Raw genomic sequence first — 19,316 nt, 5'->3', positions numbered from 1 at the left:
ACGAACATCGTTGTATGACCTCTTATCAGCGTAAACGTTATAAATTGCATAGAACGATAACGAACGTATTTAGTGGCTAGAAATACGAACAACAAATCCAAAAAATGTCTTCCCTTTCTTCTTTTGCATATTACTTATGTCAAAAATTTTTGAAGTGATTTAATCGAGTTTTAGTTCCACTTTTAGGAAGGAAAACAGAGAAGCAAGAACTCACTAAAATCGATGTAAATAAAACGGTCAAACTCCTAAAACTCCTCATCAACTTGTAGTAATATCAGATAGTAATACACAAATGAAGCAAAAGAACGCACCTTTTATTGTATTTTTCCCTTATTTCTAGCTGCGAAATACTTTCATTACTGATTCCATTTTAAGGCCTGACCAAACGCACGCAGCTGTATTTAAACGCAGCATATTCAAAGCGATTGCTTTATAGTTGAATGCGCTTTCAAAGTATAGAATGAAAATGAGATTTTCTGCATGCTTCTATGTTCAGTACGACGCTAATGTATTTTGGTTGAGAGGTCTAAATTCGTGTGAGTAAAACAGAAGACAAAGATTGCGGTTTTTTCATTGTATTTGCATTCCAATTTAGAGCCGGAAATTTACCATCATCCCTCAGCATAATCCGTTTTTCATCACTTTTCATCAATCATTACGATATATAATAACTTGCAATCTGATCTTGAAAGGTATTTCAAGAGTGTTTTTTCCTGATAACACACTGTTTATTTGGGAAAATACCATTTTCAAGCGACACGCCTGAACCGAAGATTCTGGAGCAAAGGTCAGAGGAAATGATAAAAGGTTTGATAGCATGTTGTGCTATGTTGTCATCATGTCAGAATTTAGATTTACATACTTTGCGGGATCGCTGTATAAAGCACGAGTGACTGTTTGTCGAGATGTACTACTATGGGTCATTTTAAGGGATTCTAGTCTACCTAGAGTGGCAGTCGGTTGCGAGGCGTCGCTGTGTTCTCTGCACTGTACATGTATTCCCGATTCTGCCACACTCGGCTACACTCATAGCGGGAAATTTGTGTATTTTCTGTGGGGATACCAGAGAGACTTTGAGAACGAACATCGTCTTATATGATGTTGTGAAACCGCGTAAATATTCTAATTTGTATGGGACGCTGAAGAACGTATGCAGTGGCTAGAAATACGGAAACAAAATTCAAAAACATGTCTTTCCTTTCTTTTGTTGTTTTTATTGTATTTTTCCCTTATTTCTAGCTGCGAAATACTTTCGTTACTGATTCCACTTTAAGGCCTGGCCAAACGCACGCAACCGTATTTCAACGCAACATTGTTGCTCACATGTTTCACATTTTTGATCACCCTGTTACACCTCTGTAATGTATCAGTCAATTCCAGCAGTGCCCATCCCCCCCCGGGCAACCGCGGGGCATTTGCTCAAGTTGTCAGTCCCGGGGGTGGGGCATCTGCAATTTTATCGTGGCCCGGGGGCTGGGCATTTGCGTACCCCGGGGCGACCCCCGGGCATTCGACACACGTGTTTTGGAAAGTGCCATGGATGAGTTCATCGGGAAAGACGAGGCGTTTGTCGAACAATGGCTTGTCCGTCAGGGACTAGAGAAACTTAAAGTTATGTTTTCTCAATTTTAGATATTTCTTCATTACTTGTAAGCATATAAATATAAGCGACAAGGTGAACTATATTTTGTTTATCACAAAACAATAACTGACGTGAACACGACTATTTCGCATTTCGCATTCAAAACTAGCCTAGCATTTTTTAAATTCATGAAACTGGAGTTAAAATACTTAAGGTTTGCGAATTCAAATGATGCGATCTTGAAGACAGATCTTGCAAGCTTAAAATGCAATGCATCATCATTTAAAATGTCTTGATTCTTAACAGAAAAAGTAGCCTGCGAATACAGGCGCCTATCATCGCTCACGGCTGGGGGCACGCCCGCCGCAATCCCAGCTATCCTCTAGCAAACTGTTAAAAACAAATATAAAGAAATAAATATAATCAGAATCAACTAACACGTACTGTTGTCCTTGAAGTCTTACCGTCGCATTAAAATACTGAACAGTTGACCGTTAATTCACTGATTAATTTAAAAACTACGGAGGTGTTGGAAGGCGACGATCCCGGGGGCGGGGCATTTGCCCTCTTTCTTCGTCCCCACCCCGGGGCATTTAGACAGCTTATGTTTCCCCAACCCGGGGAATTTGCCCATTTTTTTTAAAAAAAATGCTAATGCCCGGGGGTTAGCCCGGGGGGGGGGGGTGGGCACTGCTGGAATTGACCGATGCATAACTGACCGGAAACCAAACATGTGCAACATGTAGCAGTTGGCCCACCTTTGTAAACAACTTAGTTAAAAGCCCGACTATGCCGCAACATAAGTTTATTCATTCTGCAGATAACTTCTATCAAAGAGCAGTTTGATGAAAATGAACCAAGTAAAGTTGGTTGCTGTGCTAATTCTAATTTGCCTGGCGACGTCATTGGTGATTGACAGTGGGTAAGTACACAGGTTTCAAACTGTGTTCCAACGACCACGGGAGGCAGTGGAGAAAGATCCTGGGAACGAGGTTGCAAACTAGCCTGTTCCAGGCTCTCGGTAGTTGGAGACGAGCGAAAAACAAAGAGGGTGAGCCAGAGAAAAAACGAGGGAGGACTAAGTCCCCCTCGTTTTTTCTCTCGTTCGCCCTCTTGCCTGGACCAGGCTAGCTTCAAACTTATAAAACTCTGTCTTCAATTTAAAAATATCTTGCTTAGCAACCAGGGTTCGGTTGCTTATGGGGGCTAATCAAAGATTAGCATGAATTTGACGTTTTCAGTCTTACTTTGACCTAAATCAAACTCTACAAGACATTGGCATAAATACGGTTTTACACAGGCAAATAGCTAAGGATGAGAAAATCACTTTCCTGATTTTAAGAACTGAAGACTTCAGCATAATGTAAGAGTTTTATGAAGATCAGGAAATGAAATTATGAAATTGAATCAATGTATGAGAAATTCACTCAATGAAGTTTTCAATTAAACACTGCCTTAAGCCATTTTGTCATTTTCGAGATTTGAGCGAATTTAGGTTATCACCCCACAGTGCTGAAATTATATGGTGTTGGTAGGATCAAAAGTTCCGTGTCCTGACCAGGTCAGCTGCGACACGTACCCAGTCTCGGCCGAGATTTCAACTTTTCAACCAGCTCGCTAACATGGTAAAAGAGGAGTGTGTGTGCGCTTTATAGGCATGGCGATTTCTGAATAGCCTTGTGCCTCTGTTTCAAAACAGTCCTCGTGGAACACCTTTTATACGATTTTCATCTGCGGCCCCGTCCACACCACCTTGGAGAAATTTGAAAATGCAGCTTTATTTCAGCAGTGAGGCCTACCGTCCACACTTATCCGCAACGAAAACGGAGCTTTTCGAAAACGCCCTTCAGACCGGAGGAATTTGAAAACGCCGGCTCTGCGTTTTAGTGCGGACGGGAAACATTTTGAAAACCATGGAACTTATCGAAAACGATGACGTCACGATAATCATGTGATTTTCCTGCTCGAGTTTCCCTCAAACACAAATCCAAAATGATCAGTGATTGTTGCGTTTTCAAATTTCTCCGGCGCAGTGTGGATGGAAAACATTTCATGCGTTTTCAGAGTAAAAGCGCCTTTTTGAAATTCCTCCAGCATAGTGTGAACGGGACCTGAATGGTTTCGCACGAAGGCTAGTTTTGACACACGCAAAATTCGACTTCGGAAATGTCTATTGATTTGCAGCAAAAGATGACTCTGCAGGCCTTGCATTGTGCGTTCAACGCAAAACATTGTGAGTAAATGTTAATTGCAGCGAAAATTCGAATCGTTTCCGAATAAAGTTTTGAAGTTAATCTCGCCAGACTCCTGCTTTAACACCTTAGGGCAAATAGCCTAAATTCACTTAAATAACGTTTAAACACCTCAGGATGGAAAGAAATAAGACAAAAAATATGTCGATAAACTTAATTCAGTGAATTAATCATACATTAATTGATTTTAATCTTAGTTCCTGATCTCCATACAAACTGATTTGAGCCGCCTCTTCGAGTCGTACGCTCCTAAGTGTGACTCGACGATATGGGTGAAATTCAAGGTAAAACCAGCAAAATTCACGGAATTGCAATACGACACGGTGAGTGACTAAAATTCGTATTTTTGATATCACAGAAATGCATACTTCGCGGTCAGACGCCGCCGTAGACGTCTCAGGGACTGGAACGGGAAGACTGCTCAGGAGTTTTACGAGGAAACCTTGCAGGATGAAGAAAGGGGTGGCCCTGAAGAGCAAAAATGTCCGGAATGCTACTGAGCATATTGTGATTCACTGAAAATATAATAGAGCGGTTTTCAGCTGAGCGTCGTAGAACCAAAATCAAAGTTATCAATCTGGCCAGTCACAAAAGACGAAACTAGTGCAGAGAACCAATAACATTACTCAAAGCAAATACATGCTGCTGACGCAAAGCGCGGGAAATCGTGTACGTGCAGGGCACGATAGACATTTTTCTTCTGATTGGTTAAGAAAGAAGCGCGAGTTTTTTTCTTTTTAAACCAATCACTGAACCAAGTGAAGCAAAACTAATGATACACTTAACTGAAAACCGCTCTGAGAAAAGAAAACACACTATCATGGGTGCTCAAAAGAGATAACTGATGATAATAAAAGTTGTAGGAAAAATGTCTTGTACATTTTGTATGTCTGAGCCGAATGATGCAAAACAATCAAGCTTCCGGAGTTTGTAAATTTTGCTATGTTTGTTTGCCTAATGTTTTCCTCTTTCTTCTCATAATATGAAAATAACCACAATGAAAGCTTGCGAAAGGTACCTGCTAGTCGAATGTAAGATTGACTAGTCTGTTCACAGACCTCCTAACATATATAGTCGCGGGCGGCGCGAACAAGATGATACAGGCACAGGCACAATTTTTAATACAAGCATAAAGTATCACAAGCACAAAAACAGGCATAAGTAAAAGAATAAGCCCAAGCAAAGGTTCAAGCACAGATAGTGGCGCAGGCACCAAGCAGGCACAGAACAGACGAAAGCACAGGCATTAGCACAAAACATGCGCAAACACAAGCAAAAGTAATAAAACAGGCATAAGAACAAGGACAGGTACATGAATAAGCATAATTGAAGCACAGTAAAGCACAAGCGTTAGTGTAATCAAAAGCACAAGAACAAGTATAGGCAAAAAAATAGATACATAAAGGCACGGCATACGCCTAAGTACAAGCACAGGCATATGCATAAACATAAGCAATACAAGCATAAGCAAGTGAAAACACTAGACTGACATAAACACATGCTGAACGAACATGTTTGTCTCTTTTTATTCTCATGCTGTCCTTAAATTGAGGTGAGAACGCGGTGACATCAAACACACTGAAGCATTAGTACATGGCAGTCAACCAGGTACAGCTCACTACGACCCAGACTTCTGCGAAAGTATCTAAAATAAAATGGTGGCTCCCCCATTCTCGTCCCCAGCACGGCTTTATTTGATGAGAATGAGCTGGTGTTTCTTTGTTATGTATCCCACATCCCGTTAATGCTGCGGTTGTTTGTCTCCTTATGCTTCATTCAAGTGTCCTAATTTTCTTATGCTTGTCCTCATTACTCTAGTGAAACCTGGTCTTAACATACAACGTCTAGCAGGCCGTTTAAAGGGCTTGATCAGCGGAGAGGAGCGCGCAAGCTAGGTGTGGTGTTCCAGACTTGCTCACCTTTGCGGTCTTCCAAGACCCACAAAGCCAATCTTAGTATGAGGCCTATTTTATCTGCAGCTGGAATCTACAATTACAACCTGGCTAAATGGTTGGAGGAAACACTGAAACCACTCTCTATTAACGAGTACACCATTACCGATGCCATTCGTTTCTCTGAAGAAATCCGCAACTCACCCATTGGAGATGATGACATTTTGGTTTCTTTCGATGTCGCATCCCTTTTAACAAACGTACCTTTAAATGAGACTATCAACATGTTAGTCGACAAAGCATTTGCCAACGATTGGTTCAACCAAACCTATGACCTTAACCTGCAAAAGGATCAACTCGCCAGACTCCTTGAAATCGCCACTACTAACCAGCTTTTCCAATTTAATGGCCGGTTGTATGAGCAAGTCGACGGCGTGGCAATGGGTTCGCCCCTTGGTCCTCTAATGGCTAATGTTTTCATGTGTCACCTTGAAGACAAGCTTACCCGTAATGGTTTGATGCCTAGGCTATACAAGAGATATGTTGATGATACCTTGGCCAAAATGCTTAGCACTGATGCTGCAGTTGATTTCCTGACTACCCTTAATGGCCTCCACCCCAGCCTGTCGTTTACGATGGAGCTTCCGGTTGATAACAAGATCCCCTTTATCGATATGGAAATAATCAAGAACGGAACAAAGATTGAAACACAAGTGTACAGAAAACCGACTAACACTGGCTTGCTGTTGCATTTCCAAAGCCACACGGATAAACGCTACAAACATTGCTTGCTCAAAACAATGATTCATCGTGCATACGCCCTACCTTCTTCAACTGAAGCTTTCAATCAAGAATGCACTAGACTTCCCTCCATCTTTATTCGACTTGATTATCCAATAACGACCATTAATTCCACCATTAACAAATTTATCCTGAACCTTTCATCCGGTGTACGTGAAAGACAAGTGGAAGACGGCCGTGTCTTACGAGTTAGTCTTCCCTTCAAGGACCAAACATCAGCTAATGCAGTTAGAAGGCAAATGCGCGATCTCAACCACAAGATTGGCACTACCCTACAACCAGTATTTATTAGCAAGAAACTGGAACAAGATCTCAAGCCCAAAGAAATCAAGCCTCCGATCGTAAATCAACAATGCGTGGTTTACTTATTTCCATGTGATCTGTGCGATGCAGATTATGTCGGCTACACAGCCCGACACCTCCACTAACGCATTGCTGAACATAAAAACTCGGCGATTGGAAAACACCTTTTGGAAGCCCACGGGGACATAAGCCTCCTCAACGAAAGCCAGTTTCGAATTCTCCGAAAGTGCCAAGGGTAATTTGATTGCCTCGTCTATGAGATGCTTTGCATAAAGAAACGGAATCCAAGCTTGAACACGCAAACTGACTCCATCCGTGCGAAACTCTTTGTTTAACTTTAAACATTTTAACACATCCATTGAACTATTGTTTTACTGACTATTTATACATTTTTTATCAACTATCATTTTGACTTGATAATGACGTTAGCTCAATGTCGAAACGTCTTCGTTTTTTAACAAAATTTTTAACTTTCTCAATACGCTTAGAAATATTTTATCGCAATTTTTTATTGTTAAATGTTTAGAAAAATCGCTTCTTATTCGTATTCATAAGTCACTTTTTTTTCCAGAAGTCACTCTTCATCACGTAGAAGCTGAGCTGGAAATTAATTCAAAGATGGACTTCAACACTGTTTAATAATGTAGTTAGTGTCGTGTTTATCTTCAGCACCAACATATGACGACTGTGCAGTGTGGTGCGTATTGTATTCATGACCACTGCTGTACAGAAAATGTGCGATCTTTACTATTATGACCAACGTATAATTACAGTTGAAAAGAAAACTTGCTTTCATCGCCCGAAATGTAATCTCACATCTCTTGTTTTGAAAGGTAAACAGGTTTAAAGGGAGTATCGAAAGCATGCAAAACACCCTGTTTGAGCTAACTTATAGACATGGACAGAGTTACTCAAACCATTTAAGCACGATTAAGCTAATCCAAGATAAGCTCGGATTTGATTTACCTTACGTAACGTTTCATTGAGCAGGCGCGGATCTAGGAAAAATGTTGACCGATTTAGTGCAAAACGAGCGCCGAAGGCGCAAGCTCCTAGAGCGGTCCGGGGGCATGCTCCCCCGGGAAATTTTTTCAATTTTAACTACCTAAAGTACCCTTTCCTGGCTTTTTGAGTCAGTCAGACAATATATTTGCCAGTTCCATTCTCCTTGGATGAAGCCTTGCAAATCTGCGAATTATTTCGTGAAAGTCAATGTCCATGTTGTAATGAATGTGCAGCAAGGCAAGTCCTGTCAATCTCGTCTGTAACTGATCGTGCTTCGTAAATATGTTTTCAGTCGCCTCAAAGCCATTGCTAGAACGAGTTTCCACTGCAAAGATAAATCATTTGTTCAAGTATTACCAAGAGGACAAATTTCAGCCCAGACAAACACGTCTGGGTATCACGTCAGCCAGGCGTGTGCATACCGAACGAAAATAACTTTTCAGTAAAATTAATTTGTCCACTCTCAACCATTATTAACAAAGACCCGAACTAACCTTTTTTCCTGAAGTAGTCAGTAATTCGTGACATCTTGACGTTGTTATCTATTCCACACTCTTGTTGAAGTCGTTTTCCAAAGAAGTTGAATGATCAGACAGGCTAACCGAGTAGCAGAATTGCACAAATCGCCCGGGGAAATCTAATTTTGGTCTAGACGCCCGCGGCGATGATGTGATGGCGTGACCGCCGTCGGGAGACTCGTGATTTCCCGGCTGTAAAATTTTGCCACTAGAACGTGTCTATGACCCTTGTCTATTTCCGGTAATTGGCAAAAAAAGAATAAATAAAAAATAAATGTCAAAACTATTTTCGAGATTCAACTTGCAGTTTACTTTTATTAAAAATATATACATATCTATTGATTTTTTTTTATTATGAAAATTCTGACCGATTTCCGTAAAACGGTTGAAACCGGTATGGATCCGCGCGTGCTTGTTTACAGTCTATCGAACTTTATCTCTGGCAAACTTTGTTAACCTTTCCTTTGTGTACTTTTGCAGTGAAAAAGCTAGTTCACTGCGTCAAATGGACAGGATAAACCTTCAGATACGGAGGGTACAGGAAACCTGAAAAATAACAGTTTAATAAGATAGAAAAACACCAAAGACATAATGATAAACCATAAAGGAACAAGGATGGTTAAGGATAGAGAAGATTAACACGGATTGCAAACGACGAATTTGAAAAATTGAGACTAAACTTTTCAATATGCGCAAACCGTGACTGAGCTCCTTTAAATAAGCTTAAATTTGGCTATAGGCCGTAAAAAAAATCACGAGAAATTATGAGAATTAAAGAAAATGTTCGAACAAATGGCAAGATTTAAATTCTACAAAGAAACTGAATTCTAGATATAGAAGCGCTAAATTAAAATACCGCAGGGCAGCACGTTCTTTTCAGCGAACTTCGTCCGCAGGAATTTTTACGGTCAAAATTAAAAATGTTGGTTGTATCGACGGTTAGATCTTCATGCGATTGCGTAAGCTTATTCATTGTCAGAGAAAAGTTTTTCTTCCAAAGATATTTTCCAAAGACGTGAAAAAGAGGTAAGAAAACTGAGTATGCGTCACAATTTGCGCGCGCATAAATGTCGTCATTATTAAAGTTGAATTATGACGCAACTGTAATTACTTAGCTGGACCAAAAGTACGTTTTACGACGCTTCACCGCGGTGTTCTTGTCTGTGAGATTTTCGACAGTTAGAGGCCAATTTCGATTTATTAAATGTCTTACTTGGCTCCGAGGTTTAGGGGAATAAAACAAAAGAGACTGCCTCGGGTCTAAGGGATGAATAATTAACTTCTTTTTTTATTATTCCGTTAAGCCTCGCAGAGCCAAGTTAGAATTTTAATATATCAAAATTGGCCTATTAACTACAAACATAGCATATTCGGATCAAAATTCCTTTCAGGTGCGTGTTTTTCTCCCAAGTTGCTCATTTTTCACAATTCAAAGCACACAATCTTAACGTGGGATGCATTTCCTTTGTTCAAAGCATATTCTCGTGGCTGTAATGAATTTTAATGTGGGTATATATAAAGAAGTGTAGAATGACACACCCATTTTAGCGTCAGTCGCCGTTGCATTGAAGGCAAGGGCGAAGACATCTTAGTCGCTGTGCTCCCTTCAGGCAAGTCCATATTTTCTTTATTTATCGCCGTTGAATTGAAGGCAAGGGCGAAGACATCTTAGCCGATGTGCTTCCTTCAGGTAAGTCCACATTTTCTCTAGCTAGTTACGTGTCCTAGCTGTTTCCCTCGTCTTTCAATTTGATCATTTAATGGTATAATAAAACTTTCCTCAATGCTGTGAAAGCTTCGAGGTGCATGTGGTTTTCCTTGACACCGAAGACTGTATTTAGGCGAAGTTGAAAAACCGAATAACAAACGGCATTTCTCTTGTGTGTAACTGAATGATTATTTTTGATAAAATGTTTGTTTACAGCTTGATAATCTGCTTGGTTTGCCGTTTGACTTTGCCATTCGCAATTTGTTTCGTCACCTCGGAGCGCTACCATGTACACTCTTTTTAACTGTTATAAAAACAGAAAATTCCAACCGCCTTTGCCTTTGCTCTGATACGAAGAGAACAGTTATGTAGTTATATCAAAACCTATAACTAATCTTCAGTTCGTTCCCACTGCAGTGCACCACTTTGTTGGTAGTCGTTTAAAAGTGTTATTCCACATTAATTTTGAGGGAGTTTTGTTAAGCGCAAGGCCGATAGACGTCCGTTAACTGATACTAATACTCAATCAAGTCAGTTTTGCTTGAGTTAACACGCGAAAAACTTAACCATGACTTTCCTGTTTTTTTTTCACAAGAATTGACCAGAGGCAGCAAGTTATGTCCAAAGGAATTGAATTGGAGTGACAGGCGTCATTCACCAATTCAAATGAAGTGTAGCACGACCAGCTATGGACTCCTGGCAAGTTTCATGTTGACGACAACTCCGTTGAAGTTCAGATAAGTGAATCACAGTTGTCGCTAGATTTCATTTAATATAATCCTTTGAAGTTTTGCAGCTAAGTCTAGTTTAGGGGCATTTAGACGTAACATTAGAACCGGTTTGCAACTTAATAAAGAATGTGAGAGATTTCAAAATGAGTACATGTCGCTGGTAATTTTGTGTACCTTGGTGCTGAATGTTTCGTAATTTTAATGGACGAGTCTCGTATTTGGACGTATTTTTGCTTAAAATTAACCCACATACCCGTATTATTTATTTCGTACTATTAAGTTAAAACATTTTTCATTTATCTTACAAATACAGGAAATCGAGTACCGAGTCAAAGATATTACGATTTGGTGGCACTTAAGTTTTACTTTTTTTTTTTTTTTTAACATAATCCATTCATAGAATGCTTCAGTTTATCGTCCTGCGATCGGGTTTTTCTGTTTTAAAAAAAAACTTTTTTGAAATCCATAGCAAGAATCTAAGAACTTCTAACTTATTGACTACACTGGCAAATTCGTTTATTAATTCTAAAAAAAAAAAATTTATCTGAGCTGAAGCTAACTGACGAGCCTATAGACGTAGTTCAATGAGGAAAATGAGAAAAAAATAGCAAACTTCTCAGCGCAGGAAAAGATTTGCAAGCTCGTTAGGCTAGCTATATTGTTAACTGTTCGCCAACATGAGAGCAATTGGCTTTTGAAACAAAGAGTTGTTTGGTTGTACAAAAATTAAATTCAAAACAATTGACGTCAATGTCTGCAAGCAGTGAATATTGCTCTTTATCTCTGATCCGTTGACAGAAAAACTTATTGCCAAAATGTTGTCATGGAAATCAAACGCAGATGAATCCGATGGATTGACCACCCACTTCCCAAGGTTGCCTAGAGATGGACACCAACTGGCAACAGCAAACCTGGTTGGTCGAAAACCACCTGACGCCTGCCATGAGCTCAATGAGCAGCAACATATCGTACAAAATAGAGATAAATGTAGATGGATTTTGGCTGCCTTGTGTCCCACAGAGAACGAGGAGGATTAATTAAAAAAGTAAGTAAATCGCGTTATTAACCTTACAGCAAGCCTTTTATCTTAAATGGCGGCTTTCCTTCATTATCAACTCATTCTTACGCTACCAAGTTGAATAGAAATACATGAAAGATGAAGAGCTGTTCCAAATCGATTGTTTTAATTTGTAACGGCCATTTATTATGGTTCAACTTTCTGACCACAACATTCGAACAAGCTTTTGAGGTGAGCAAGTTATCTGTCCATGAAATAATCATAAGTAAACCTAGGTGATTAAACAACTAAAGTTGCTGCCGTTTGCTCCGCTATCTCCAGGATGACCAAAGATGTGTTAAAGGACAGTTCACGAGTTTCTGGATTTATTCATCAACCTTAATTAATTGAGTTTCATCAACGTTAACTGAATTTTGGATGGCAGTGTGCAGAGCTTCACTTCTGGCGTACGATCGATGACTATTGGAAAAACATCTCAGCTCAGATAAGTAGACAATGGTTTTCCTATCTTTACAATCCAAGAGTGTTAAAAATCGTGATTCTGATTGTAAAATTGATAGATTTTCAAGTTTCGTACCATTGCTGCATATAAGCGTACGGCTGTCTTGTTGTCCACAAAATGCCATAGTTTATGACAGTACAATACACGTGCATTGTATTATGTTCGATAATAATTATTATAATGAGACTACCGTTTGTTTGGAAGGACTTTGGGTCGAACTTTTGTTGGTACAGATCATTTTCGCGTGGGGGTTGGAGTTATTATGTGAAGGAACATCTTGCACTTTTCATTTTACGTTCTTGGAATTAAGCGTCTGAAAACGTTTAGGTGAAGAGGAGAATACCACGACGTAAATAGTCATAAAAAAAGATTCTTTAATAATCATTAAATCCAATTTTAATAGCTAGCTTATATTATAACCAAGTTAGAAAGCATTATCCCTGATTCTTAGAAGCGCGAACAATACAGTCCATCTTGGATTCCATGGGAATTCTATTTCGTTTTTGAAGAAAATGCTAAAATTCGAAAACACATGAAAACAATACTGTTTTATGAAAATTTACATAGTTATCAACTGTACCTAACACTGCTGTAAATTTATTAGTTGACAAGGTAGTGTTGATTCAATATTCTTTTTTCTCTGTCTCTCTCGCTCCAGGCGGCTGATATATCATTGTTGACAGAAAGGGCAGCCATCTTGGATCGCAATGTACTGTTGGACTCTGGCACAAGTTGACTATTGGAAACATCAAATCTCAGATTAGTACATAATTTCTACTCTCGTTAACTTTTAACAGTTTCAGTGTAAGATTATGAAAATCTCAGAAACTGATTAACTAGAAGATATTGTCTTGATGAAGAATCAAATTCTTAGAATTAATATTAACAACAATATATATGAGAAAATCAGTAACGAGAATACACATTTTGAGCATGGGACGTACTTAAGAGTTACCACTTTGAAAAACGAAATTCTCAGAGTTAACATTTAAAACAATATGAGAAAACCAGTAATGAGAATATACATTTTGAGCACGGGATGTGTTAAAAGTTACCACTCAGTTCGTGATGCTGAAGGTCAACCTGAAACTCTCGAATATCATTTCTTGTAATTCATATATTTTTCAAGGTGTTGATGAAGACCATAACCAAACGTTGCGGAAATGTAGATAAGAGAAAAAAATATTTTGCTTAATTGAAAACAATGGTGGTTTCTTTTCGAGAAAAACTTAAATGAAGAGGAAGGGGTAGTAATTAAGACATGACCGCGGCTTGTCAATAAAATCAACTCCTGAAAGCTCACTAGTTTTCCCATTAAGCCTGAGATGAATGATACATCGCATTGTTGTTTTGCATGTATACATCCTTTACATTTGAGCAGTATTCTCGAGAATATAAAGTGAAGTATCTTGATTGAAAGATTTTAATCTTCCAGTTCGTCCCTTCTCATACATCGCAAACTACTTGTAAAAGTGCTGTTTGAGTACAACCGTATCAAAATTACTTTTAAAATTTAAAGTAAGATTGCTCTAAAAAGGGCTTCTTCTGTTTTATTTATGTTTCTGTCGAGTAAAGAAGGATTTTGAATCTTGAAAAAATTTTGGAAAGGCTGTTTTGTTTTGTTTTGTTTTTGTCGAGTAAAGAAGGTTTTGAATCTTGAAAAAATCTTGGGCACAGCCAGTCAGATATCCGGACTACAATAGATCGTTTTTACTGTCTGCAATGAAAAAACAAACAAACAAACAAGAAAATGCGATCTTATAGAAGATAAATAAAGAAGGCACCTCTGCAGGTTTTAGGTCTACGCGCTATCCCAAACTTCAGATATTCGCCTAAATGTTTTGCACAAATTTATAGAGCCCAGTATGGTGCCGCCATATTGGTGTACCTCCGTGGTACACCAATAAGCGAATCTTTGTGTATATATTTGCTCCATAAGTGATACAGTTTCTGATGGATCTACCAAAACATTAGCTCTGAATATTGAAAGGGCATAGCATGATCAGCTTTGTCACTCGATGTATTGAATACTTTTTGAGCGACGCGGGTTTAAAAACTCAAAATTTTACAAAAAATGTAGAAGCTCATTTGCGCTTCTGCCACTGAGAAATTTTGCAGTTTTTGAAAGCCAATTTCTTCTCGAAAGAGCCAAAAGCTTCACCAGTTACTAAGTTAAATTGTTGTAGTCAATTCTTGTCTAGCGTGATACCTTCTCCTTGCAAAGTGGTATGTTAATGAGGAAAAATGTCAGCAAAAAAGTCAGCAAAGATTCGCCAATTCAATATGGCGGCCGGAAAATAGTGTGATAATATGAAGCTTACTAGGTTATCTAGGCCACTGTTTGCCTGCATTGCACAAACCTATAAATTAACACTTTACTACTACTTTTTTATTTCACGAAGGGCTAACAATCATGAGACAAGTATATCGACAAACGCGATCGTAGCTTTACGTCCCGCACTGCCATAACTCTAAAATTCAAAATACATTTGTTTCCAAACGAAAGACGTTGTTCCGCTGAAATGTTGTGAAGATATATACTTTTCGCACCTCTTTTGCCTGATGAGGATAGAAACTCTGGTGGCTCTTTAGGTTTGGATTTTAAAACTTGATGACGTCACATGAAAATGTTCCATTGAATTGAGTCTCTGAATAAGTCTCCTTATTCAGATCTAATCAGTAATTAGTTCTACAATAATAATTGAGACAAAATCCGAGAGGAAATTGACCAATTTCAGTTTTTCTTGGACAAAAACCTTCTTCCAGAATATTTGTGAGTATACTATAGTCCTTTTTGCATTTTCTAAAAGCTTGAGGTATAAATAGTTGCCTGAAATAACACCGGAAACAATTTCCCATGGAAACGTGAGAAAATAAATTTCAAAGTTCAGAGAAGTTGTGCAAACAAAGGTAACATGTCATCAACAGTTTCATTTCACCAGTAATTTCAAGTGTTTCATATGAACTTCAAAATCTGTTCTGGACATTTGGTGTTGTTAGAAATAATTTCCTTCGAGAAGATATTTGAAACAGTCGCACAGAAGTCTGCTATACGATGGGAATAATCTCGGTACAAAGTTTTTTTCCACTTGTTACTCGAACGTCTTGTGGATTCCTTCTTAATTACTTGGAGGGAGATTATTGAATGAACTTGGTGAGCAATTGTAAGAGGATACCATGAAACAACTTTCATACCGTCACTAGACTTTTTTAACACAGGATTTGGCAATATGACTTCTACCAATACCACATTATACAAGCTTATTGAAGTGCCTTTGAAATTAGTTCCCAACTTGTTTTTTTACTTGCATAATGTTTACATCTATGGAGCCTTGAGTAAATTTTTTGTTATCCGTAACGTCATGCTTATGAAAGCACGTAAGGATACTTTTTTGAATACTGCAACTTACCCTCTCCCGCCACTCTACCCCCAAAAAAGAATGAAAAACAGCCAAAATAGTGACCGTCGATAGTGGATTTCAGAATATATTTGGACATTGGCCCTTCAAAATCTGTACAATGCCTTCTTTGGAGGATTAAATCTTTCACAGATTCGTAGGTAGATCAGAAAGAGCAAAAGTTAAAAAAAAAAAAAACATTGGCATGACTTAATTTAGGTCTACAGGTTGAATTTCGCGGAGAAAACGTTTTTTCGCAATTTGCGGCGATGAGTTCTCTTTCTAAGAAAAAAGTTTCTCCCATCAAATTTCCGTTTAAAAATTTAACAAAACCAAATTGTTCTTACTTGGGAAAAAACGTTTTGAATGACATTCCAATGGGGAAAGGAGCATTGTTGACAGGCCGTATTACCTATCCCACGGAACTTTGTGCTAAAATATTCAGAAAATATTAATTTTAAAGAATACATCATGAATTATTATAACTGATCATAGAACGAAAATTAAAACTGTGTTAACACATCGATATTAAAGACATGATAGAAGCTCAGTTAGACGTGGAACTGGAAATCCTTGAAAAAAAAACACAGTTTATATAATTAATAAATGGAATTTCTGTCGTTTATTGAAATCGACTTAAAAGATCATACTTCTTAACTGGTTTTAAACTCATTACTTTGTTTTCAATTTCATTGGAAACTGCATGCGAAAACCTGTGTTTTTCATACATGAAAGAATGAATTTTGAGTTGTGGATAAGAAATGAAATAGTTAGCTTAAACAACGACGATACCTACGCCAGGGACGACTCCTGGAAAAAAAAAATGATATTTCTAATCTCGTAACAATCTGGATATCTGCTCCGTGCGCCAATCAGTACTTAAAACTTACTCAAACTAAATATGTAATGCCAGCGATCAATTCCAAAAAGCAATACAAAAGATTTGCCATCCCGACCCACGTTCTTCAAATTGCACAGAACCTGTTCATTTCACGTCACGGCTACAAAATGCACAAAGATTTAAAACGCACGTGCACAGCCATTCATTCTACTCCATAAATCTTTTGTTTGGTGACGTTTTCGTTGCCGTTATGTTTTTTTTTTCTTCATCGGGGATTTTTTTTTATTTCCGCAATTACATCAATTACAATTCTTTTTTCAACAATTAAGTTACAGAAGAACGAATAAGTTTGGTTTACAGAGCTTAACAATGACACCATATTGAATTCATTAAGAAAAAAGATTTTGTCACTTCTTATCTTCATACTATTTAACTTAACGATTTTCCTTAATAATAGCGTTGTCTACTTTAATTATTAGTTGAAATTGTTTCCTAAAAGATCTTCCATTATTCTTTACACGAACTCATTTTATTCGATTTGAAATATGTGTTTTTCAGTTTCATATTTAATTGCCTAAATACTTATGAAGTGGCTCAAGGAAGGTAATGTTTCTCTACATCGACAAGTCCACAAGAAAGATTTTCCTAAAATTACTATATAATTAAGTAGATCCATCTCCTCCTCAAAAGACTCAACAATAACATCGCAATATGTAAGTGAGAGGCTTCTGCAACTCTTGATTTTACTCAATTTTTTTCATTAACCTCATGCCAAAAAGAAAATGAAAAAGAACAACCGAACAAAATATAGGATATTGTTTCCGTTAGCTGATGACAGGTGCAGTTGGGATTAGAAACGTATCCTATTTTACACAGGCGGTCATTAGTATACAGAACAGAATTTCAACACTTTGTACCGAAAGGAGCGTAGATACGGTTCATTAGCAGCCCTCACTGGCAGAAGAAATGCCTCTGAAACTTCCTTGTCATCAAGGCTAAATTCTTTCTTTAGCTTGACCCATTTACTTGGCTTTTCCAATTTTTGTGTTATAGGAAAACAATAGTCAAAGTCACATTAGCGCTTGCCTTTACTGTGCTACGCTATCTAAGAAGATTGGAAAAAAAAAAAAGCAACATTATCAACACAATATTTAGATTAATAAATTTCTACGTGACTACGACTGCCCTCCAGTCCAAACGTTTTCGTTGCCGTTGCTGTCGTGGTTTGCTTGAGCTCCCTAATTTCCGGAAAGTTAGAACAGACGGGTAACTGGGAGCGTAGGGCGGTGTTTCGTAAGACATTTCCGTAAATTTAAATTTATAATCATATTACCTTTGTGGGATAACTGCTTGCAAATGATTTGTTTCCCCGCCTCTTTTAGCGTAATTCCGAGAGTATTTAGCGCAATTTTCCTGCGTTATTTTTTTTTCTTTGGTGACATCAGACAATAAGTGTTTCTGATTTTCGTGAGTGGATAATTTCCAGCTAGAACTGACACGAAAAATAAGTGTTCCGCCCATGAGTGGTGAATTCAATGTTTGGGCGTTAACAAGGTCTGAAGACAGATGTTACCAAGGCATCAATTCTAAACCAAACCCGGTTGTTCACTGCATCACATGACTAAAAAATAAATGTATTATGGCTATGTTTGACAAAGGGAAATTGTGACAGGCGAGAGAGTTTACAAAACTGTTTGGCTACGTATATACCAGCCCAAAGGGAAATAAATAGACGGCTTTCTTGCCAATTTCGAGTTAAAAACTGACTCTTCGTACATCACTTGCACAAAAAAGTGACTTGACTCAGCTTGAAAGCTCATTTCAAGAGCACCGCTTTAAAAATTGCAAATGAGCCAACGGATAATATAGTTATAAAAATTGACATGGGATCAGCAATTAAATCTCTTGACTGAATTAAGACATAGCCAGAGTCAGGTGATAAGAATAAATAATACATCAACTATGAGATATTGTCTTGATGTCAAAATTTACAATATTTCTTGCCAAATTTGCATTTTTCGCATAGAAAAATATACGAGAAAGAATGTAACAACTAAGTATTGAATGTTTCATACTTTTAAGTAGAAAAAATATCAAACGTAAGATTTATTTTGTCAAATCGCTCGCATTGTGGGCTGAAATAGCGCCACAAAACACCAGCAGCAGATTGTTTTCAGTCGCGTGTCGTGACGAAAGCTGACTCTATGCATAGTTAAAGAGGAGGCTAGGTAGAAGAAATGTACAATTTACAAGCTCTTTGCGGCGTTCTTATTGGAAAAGGTCAGAGAAAAGAATTGGATTTACGTGTTTGAAAACTTTGTTTAAGTTCAATCTTGATACCAAAATTGCATTACATGTTCAAGAAGGGAAATCAATGCGCCCAAAATAACCATTATGTTTGATTTAGGAATTCTGGCTTTATAAATTACCCACAGTCAGGTTGTAAGAACTGCTCTTGTGGCATATTGTGTAGATTTCATCTCGATACAGTCGTTTTTTTAGAGCATTAAATGAAGCGGCTGCAATTTGTGGCAGCTCGACTTAACATGTTTTTTTAAAAAACTAAATGACGGCTAAGATGTTTAAAGACAAAATAGGAAAAAAATTCCAAAGTAATACCAGGAGTGCGATTTTAATTCCTTACATTGTACAGTCGCATGAAAGATGATAAGGAAAAACAGTAGTTTGTTTTAAGTGTCCTGTACAAAAAAGTTAAGGTTGTGAAGTTCTTAATTGATGATTTGTAGAAGAAAAAGTGAGAAAAT

The 19,316-nt window shown here is 38.0% G+C and overlaps 1 long non-coding RNA gene and 1 pseudogene across 2 annotated transcripts in view; both read left to right on the top strand.

Moving 5' to 3' along the window:
• LOC145480812 (uncharacterized) overlaps positions 1-19,316 on the top strand; it is a 39,917-nt gene that overhangs the window by 1,157 nt on the left and 19,444 nt on the right. The window contains exon 2 of the long non-coding RNA XR_014048549.1: positions 788-2,265. This is a non-coding gene — a long non-coding RNA (uncharacterized LOC145480812). The remainder of the gene's footprint in view (positions 1-787; positions 2,266-19,316) is intronic.
• On the top strand, positions 2,274-11,107 carry LOC145480803 (uncharacterized; annotated as a pseudogene). The gene is made up of 2 exons (XR_014048548.1): positions 2,274-2,585; positions 2,659-11,107. The product of XR_014048548.1 is annotated as an uncharacterized LOC145480803 (transcript).

Source organism: Orbicella franksi, chromosome 3 (assembly GCF_964199315.1).
Source record: "Orbicella franksi chromosome 3, jaOrbFran1.1, whole genome shotgun sequence".
Classification (NCBI taxonomy): Eukaryota; Metazoa; Cnidaria; class Anthozoa; order Scleractinia; family Merulinidae; genus Orbicella; species Orbicella franksi.
The sequence above is the reverse complement of the archived record's forward strand: the minus strand, read 5'-3'. Positions and strand labels throughout refer to the sequence as shown.